Below are 7,613 nucleotides of genomic sequence, written 5' to 3'. Positions count from 1 at the left end.
TCCAATGCGCGCGTGGCGCGCCATCTGTCGAGGCAGCGCCCTACATGGAGAGGAGGGGGTCTTCTGTGTTTGCCGCAAGATGGCTCTGCGTGTGCGGAAAGCGCAGAAGAGAAATGCAGCGGAAACGCACTTCGCTACTCGTGTAATTGCGACTTCTGTAAGTTACATGTTCATAATTACCTATATACACTGCAGTATAACTTTCCACGGCTCGTTTCGAAGGCAACACCGCATTCACTAGAGGCGCGTTTGTACGGCTTGGAAGCATCACACTCGTGGCTGAGTGGTAGCGTCTCCGTCTCACACTCCGGAGACCCTGGTTCGATTCCCACCCAGCCCATCTTGGAAGTTGCTTTTTATTTATGAAGTGCCTGCCGTTATTTATCGCTCACGGTCAACGCCGCAGACACCGACACCCGACGCCGACGACACCGGCTTTTCTGCGACACGAGCTCCTTAACGCTATCGCGTTAAAAGCAGCAACCGATGGAGGTGCGGTTGCTGTCCGTCGAACTTACGAAGATCCTCCGCCGCCGACGGAGAGACCACCTCGACGACATAACGACACGCCCCCGTCTCGACGAAGTCGGGAAGCCAAGACTACGCCGAGGAAAGACGACTTGACGACACGACGTTCCAACTTCAGTTCAACGCGACGCAGCCGTGATCCGACGCCAAGGCCTAATTGTAACGCAAGACAAAGAACCACCGACCTCGACGTGCTTCTCGACGGCCATGCAGTCACCGCCTTAGTAGACACAGGAGCCGATTACTCCGTCATGAGTGGACCCATCGCAGCCCAGTTGAAGAAAGTTAAGACTGCATGGGAAGGCCCGTTAATAAGGACCGCAGGAGGACACCTCATCACGCCGACTGGAATCTGCACGGCAAGAATTACCGTTCATGACCGGACTTACCCTGCCACCTTCGTTATCCACCAACAGTGTTCACGGGACGTCATTCTCGGCATGGACTTCCTGAACCAACACGGCGCAATCGTCGACCTGAAGTCGAAGTCAATAACTCTGTCGGAAGATCAAACGATACCGCCAGAGAGCTCTTGTAGTCACCACGCCTTGAGTGTGCTCGAAGATCAAGTGAGCATCCCGCCTCGCTCCAGCATTGTTATCTCGGTCGGCACCGAAACGCCCGCTGACGTAGAAGGCGTCATCGAAGGCGACCAACGTCTACTGCTCGACCTTGAAATTTGCGTCGCAAGAGGGATCGCTCGACTGCATGGAGGGAAAACTGAAGTGTTGCTGACAAACTTCAGCCAGGAGTTCGAGCACATCAACAAGGGCACGACGATCGCGTACATCGAAGAAATTCTGGAAACCAGTAATGCGTTTGTCCTCTCGGATTCCGCCGCATCTACCCCGACGACCATGGTTCCCGAGCCAGACTACGACATTAATCCAAGTCTCCCCGTGATTAAGCAACAGCAGCTCGGAAGTCTGCTCCGATGATACAAAGGCTGCTTTTCGGCATAATCGAGGATTCGACAAACACCAGTCGCCAAGCATCGCATAATCACCGAGGAGTGCGCTCGACCACTCCGCCAGAGCCCTTACCGCGTTTCGCCGCGAGAACGTGAAGCTATAAGAGAACAAGTCGACGAAATGCTGCGCGACGACATCTTCCAGCCGTCAAAAACCCGTGTTGTATTTTGCGCCGAGTTGTATTTTGCGGTTGGTGAAAAAGTCTCGGACATACGCATACGTGCGATGTCCGACGCCGAGAGTCTGGATTTGAAGTATCGCTTCATGGAGGATGTTGTCAAAGGCCTTGGCAACATCGAGGCCGACGATGACACGTGTCTAGTGTATGACGCATGATGACCTGGTGATGGAGGAGAAGCATGAGAAGATGGGAAGAAGCATTCACCAATGTCTGGGGCTGCTAAGTGAGCGCGGAAGCCGAACATCGTGTCTGGTAGGTGGTGGTTGTCTTCGAGGTAGCGAACGAGTCTGGTCTCGATAACGTGTTCCATTAACTTCGCAACGCAGGATGTAAGAGAGATGGGACAGAGGTTGACCAAGGTGGGTGGTTTTCCCGGCTTAGGGATTGCTACATTTCGCCTCCGACGTGCGGTATTGCCGGCGCGGATGCAACGGACGCCGGGGCTTCGTTCACAGCGGCGGACATTTTGGCCAGTTCAGCACTGTCCCAACGCCTGCTAAGTGCGTCCAGGCATGTTTCAATGCCACGTGTCTTCGTGTGTGTGTGTGTGTGTGTGTGTGTGTGTGTGTGTGTGTGTGTGTGTGTGTGTGTGTGTGTGTGTGTGTGTGTGTGTGTGTGTGTGTGTGTGCGTGTGTGTGCGCGCGCGCGCGCGCGCGCATGTTGGTGCCCACGCTTGTCAAAGCGCGGCAGCCGGGGAGAGGAGCTCCCCAACTGTAAAGCGAGGAGGTCTGACCGGCGCCGGCCCGGCGGATACGTCACTTCTTGTCACAACATGTACGTGCGCCGCCGTCACGGGCGCCTCTTCCGAGCCGTTCCTTCTTGCCCTCGACTCCGAGAGTATAAAAGCAGCTGCCCCCGGACGCCAAGGAAGAGGCTTCGATTTCTTTCGTCGAGTAACGTGGTCTCCCGTTTCTCCGCTTCAGTCGACCTGACCGGCCGCTATTTTGCGATGCTAAAATAAACAAGTTGTTTTCTTAGCAGTCGACTCATCCTTTACCAGGACCTTCGGATGCTTCCAGCTGTGCCCCTGGCCGCCAGGCCAACGCTACCCTTGGGGCTTGCAACCCATTTGCAAAAACTGGTTGCCAGCGGTGAGATCGCGACAACGGAGGCCAGCAGCGAAGATATGCAGTCGACTGTATGCTGAGCAGCACAACGACCATCCGGGAGCAGAGCAACGAGCCCTGTGTGATGACTGGTTGCCTGCAGCGGAACGACTGCGCTGAATTCTTGGATGCGAGGTTTGGTGAGTGCGGGACTTTCTTCTTCCGAGTTTTGCCAGGCTTTTGTTAGTGTCAGAAACAGAGCTGGTAATTGTGGTTGTCGTTGCTGCCGGGTTAGTTTGCGGCAAGACAATAGTAGGCAGTAAAGAAAGCAGCATTCAGAGCAGCCATGTATTTGAAGTCGTTGCGCAAACCGAAATTGCTGGAGCTTGCAAGAGAGTTGGGTCTGGATGTCTCAGACAAACTCAGAAAACCAGAACTGCTAAGGGCTATCCCTGAGTTAGAAGCTGACGATGACGAGCTGTCGGACTGCCTTGAGACCATTGAGGAGAGGGAGACGGCAAAAAGACAGGAGCGCGAACGTAAAGAGCAAAAAGAGAAAGACGAGCGCGAAAGTGACGAGCAAAAAGAGTAAGAGGAGCGCAACCGTCAACACACTTTCGATATGAAGCGTCTCGAGGTAGAGATGGAACGCGCTCGTAATGGAAGTCAGGCACACGGTGCAGGAGAACGAGTATCGTTCAAAATGACTGACCTGATGCGGCCGTTTAGGCTTGGAGAGGACATTGGTTTGTTCCTGGTTAACTTTGAGCGAACGTGCGAGAAGCAGGGGTTCTCTCGGGAGACGTGGCCACAGCGCTTGCTCACTTTGTTACCCGGTGAGGTGGCCGACGTAGTCGCTCGCTTGAAGAGAGTGGAGGCAGAGGATTTCGACCAAGGGAAATCGAGTCTGCTAAAAAAGTACAGGTTGTCAGCGGAGGCGTTCCGTCCGAAGTTTCGGGAAAATGAGAAAGGCAGAAATGAGTCATATACAGAGTTTGACTACAGGCTTATGTCAAACATGCAGGAGTGGTTCAAAGAAGAGAAAGCGTTTGGTGACCACGAGAAAGTTCTGCAGTGTTTCGGGCTGGAACAGTTTTATAGCCGGTTACCTGAGAACGTGCGGTACTGGGTCTTGGATAGGCCAGACGTTAGTACGGTGGCTAAAGCCGCCGAGCTAGCCGAGGAGTTTGTGACGCGTCGGGCTCGCGGAGCTAAGGACGGTCAAATGGGTGAATTTGGCTCCAAGTTTGAGAGGCCGAAGTTCACACCCATGAGAGCAAGGGGGACACACGTAGTGCGGATGCGAGTGAAAGCAGTCCGACCGAACGTAAGGAGACGGCGGCAGCACAGAAAGCGGTTCGAGACGAGGCAAGCGCGCGTGTGTTATACGTGCCAGAAGGCGGGTCACTTTTCGGCGCAGTGCCCAGAAACAAAAACAAAAGTCGTGTTTTTGTCATTATGCAGCACTGACGAGAACATGAAGCTTCTCGAGCCTTACATGCGAGACCTTCTCGTGAACGGGAAAGAGTGCCGAGTGCTTCGTGATTCCGCAGCTACAATGGATGTAGTTCACCACTCGTATACGTAGAACCCGATATGTTCACGGGCGAGTGCGCATGGATCAAGCAATCCGTGGAAGCTCATAGCGTGTGTCTGCCCGTAGCAAAAGTGCTTATTGAAGGACCTTTCGAAGCACTTGAGATGGAGGCCGCAGTGTCATCTATGCTGCCCCCCCAATACCCGTACCTATTTTCGAACAGGTCCGATCACCTCCTGCGCGAGAAGGGGCTTTTGTTTGGTGAGGCTAGCGTTCAGGCCTTAACCAGATCGAGGGTTCGGGAGCTCGCTGCAAAGGCGGTAGTTGCGGGGCCGACGTTGTCGAACAACGAGAAAGGGTCGGAGGCGCAGCAAGCTGATATTCAGAGCACGTCCGAACTGAATAAAATTGAACCTGTAGCGTTGAAGGCACCAAATACCGGAGAGGAAATGCCCAACACGGGAAAGTTAGAAGAGCTATCTGCAGATTTGCTCATCGCGCCTACGTCAGATGGACTTAATAGGTTGCTAAAAGTCAGCCGGTCGGCTTTGATAGCCGAGCAAAAAAAAGGATGGCAGCCTAGAAAACATGCGCTGCAATGTCAAGGGAGCTATCGCCAAGAAAAATGCTCGTTTTGTGGAAAGAAGAGGGGTCCTGTACCGGAAGTATCTAGACCGCAGGGGAGTGGAGTTCGATCAGCTGATCGTGCCTCAGTGCTACCGTCAGGATCTGTTGCGCTTGTCGCTTGGGGGTTCGGGGTGCGGACACCTAGGAGTTAAGAAGACTAAGGACCGTCTCTTACAAGAGTACTATTGGCCAGGGTGTTTTCGTGACGCAGAACACTTTGTGAGGACATGTGACAACTGTCAGCGGGTGGGGAAACCAAGGGACAAATCGAGGGCGCCGTTGAAGTTGGTACGTATCATTATGGAGCCTTTTAGACGGCTCGTTATTGATACAGTGGGACCTCTGCCGGTAACAACCACGGGGTACAGACACATTTTGACTGTGATCTGCCCAGCGACAAAGTTCCCTGAAGCAGTGCCGCTTAAAGAACTCAGCTCAATTGAGATATGCAATGCACTACTGTCCATATTTGCGCGAGTTGGTTTTCCTGCGGAAATCCAGTCAGATCAGGGCACAGTGTTTACTAGCGCTTTGATGACAGCCTTTCTCGAAAGGTGCGGGGAAAGCTGTTACACAGCTCAGTGTACCACCCACAGTCGAAGCTCGTTGAGAAGCTCCACTCCGTCATGAAGCGCGTGTTGAGAGCATTGTGTTTTGAACAACAAACTGACTGGGAGCTGTGTCTGCCTGGGGTGATGTTTGCATTAAGGACCGCGCCGCATGCGGCTACGGGTTTTTCGCCAGCTGAGCTGGTGTTCGGTCGCTCGCTGCGGTCTCCGCTTCTCATGCTTCGAGACTCGTGGGAAGGCAGGGGCGACGACCCAGTCGTGGTAGAGTACACGCTTAGGCTCCTCGAACGCTTAAAGGAATACTAAAGGTTACCAGAAAGTCAAGTTATAGTGGTAGAGCAATGTTCTAGAACGTCTAAGGCATCAATATAATCGCGAACAGAGCTTTAGTAACCGAGAAATTGAGGTAAATGCATGACACGATTTGAGACCCCCCAGCGACATTCCGGTACTAGCCCGATGACGAAAGCACTCCTCATAATTTGTGTTACTAATACTCAACTACTCGTATTAAAAATATCATTTCATTCGATTATAAGACGGAAGAAAATGCTACTTGTCTACGTCTATTCGATTCTAAAAAAAAATAACATTTGGACGTTACCCTTCAGTAGTATGGGTGGCCGAAAGGTTTCGTTTTCGCTCGACTCTGCGCCGCGCACGCTTCGGAGTTTCAGTAGTTTCGTTACCGCCTCGTGCTGTGCGGGTTCTGCTGGCTCGCGACACTTTCATTTGGAACAAGCAGCGAGCATGCCACGTCCATGTGATGTCGTGGGAAGCCCTCGTTGATTATGCAAAATAGAAGTGAGGCGTGCAGACAGGACACAAGAGTAGAGAAGTGGAGAACTTCTCTACTTCCATTTCTCTACCCTTGTGTCCTGTCTGCACGCCTCACTTCTATTTTGCATCATCATCATCATCATCATCAGCAGCAGCAGCAGCAGCAGCCTAGTTACGCCCACTGCAGGGCAAAGGCCTCTCCCATACTTCTCCAACTACCCCGGTCATGTACTAATTGTGGCCATGTTGTCCCTGCAAACGTCTTAATGTCATCCGCCCACCTAACTTTCTGCCGCCCCCTGCTACGCTTCCCTTCCCTTGGAATCCAGTCCGTAACCCTTAATGACCATCGGTTACCTTCTCTCCTCATTACATGTCCGGCCCATGCCCATTTCTTTTTCTTGATTTCAACTAAGATGTCATTTACCCGCGTTTGTTGCCTCACCCAATCTGCTCTTTTCTTATCCCTTAACGTTACACCCATCATTCTTCTTTCCATAGCTCGTTGCGTCGTCCTCAATTTCAGCAGAACCCTTTTCGTAAGCCTCCAGGTTTCTGCCCCATATGTGAGTACTGGTAACACACAGCTGTTATACACTTTCCTTCTGAGGGATAGTGGCAACCTGCTGTTCATGATTTGAGAATGCCTGCCAAACGTACGCCAGCCCATTCTTATTCTTCTGGTTATTTCAGTCTCATGATCCGGATCCGTGGTCACTACCTGCCCTAAGTAGATGTATTCCCTTAACACTTCCAGTGCCTCGCTACCTATCGTAAACTGCTGTTCTCTTCCGAGACTGTTAAACATTACTTTAGTTTTCTGCAGATTAATTTTCAGACCCACCCTTCTGCTTTGCCTCTCCAGCTCAGTGAGCATGCATTGCAATTGGTCTCCTGAGTTACTAAGCAAGGCAATATCATCAGCGAATCGCAAGTGGCTAATGTATTCTCCATCAACTTTTATCCCCAATTCTTCCCACTCCAGGTCCCTGAATACCTCCTGTAAACATGCTGTGAGCGAGTAGCATTGGAGAGATCGTATCTCCCTCGCTGACGCCTTGCTTTATTGGGATTTTGTTGCTTTCTTTGTGGAGGACTATGGTGGCTGTGGAGCCGCTATAGATATCTTCCAGTATTTTTACATATTGCTCATCTACACCCTGATTCCGTAATGCCTCCATGATTGCTGAGGTTTCGACTGAATCAAACGCTTTCTCGTAATCAATGAAAGCTATATATAAGGGTTGGTTATATTCTGCACATTTCTCTATCACTTGATTGATAGTGTGAATACGGTCTATTGTTGAATAGCCTTTACGGAATCCTGCCTGGTCCTTTGGTTGACAGAAGTCTAAGGTGTTCCTGATTCTATAT

Source organism: Dermacentor albipictus, chromosome 4, assembly GCF_038994185.2.
Source record: "Dermacentor albipictus isolate Rhodes 1998 colony chromosome 4, USDA_Dalb.pri_finalv2, whole genome shotgun sequence".
NCBI lineage: Eukaryota > Metazoa > Arthropoda > Arachnida > Ixodida > Ixodidae > Dermacentor > Dermacentor albipictus.
This window is presented reverse-complemented; position numbering follows the sequence as displayed.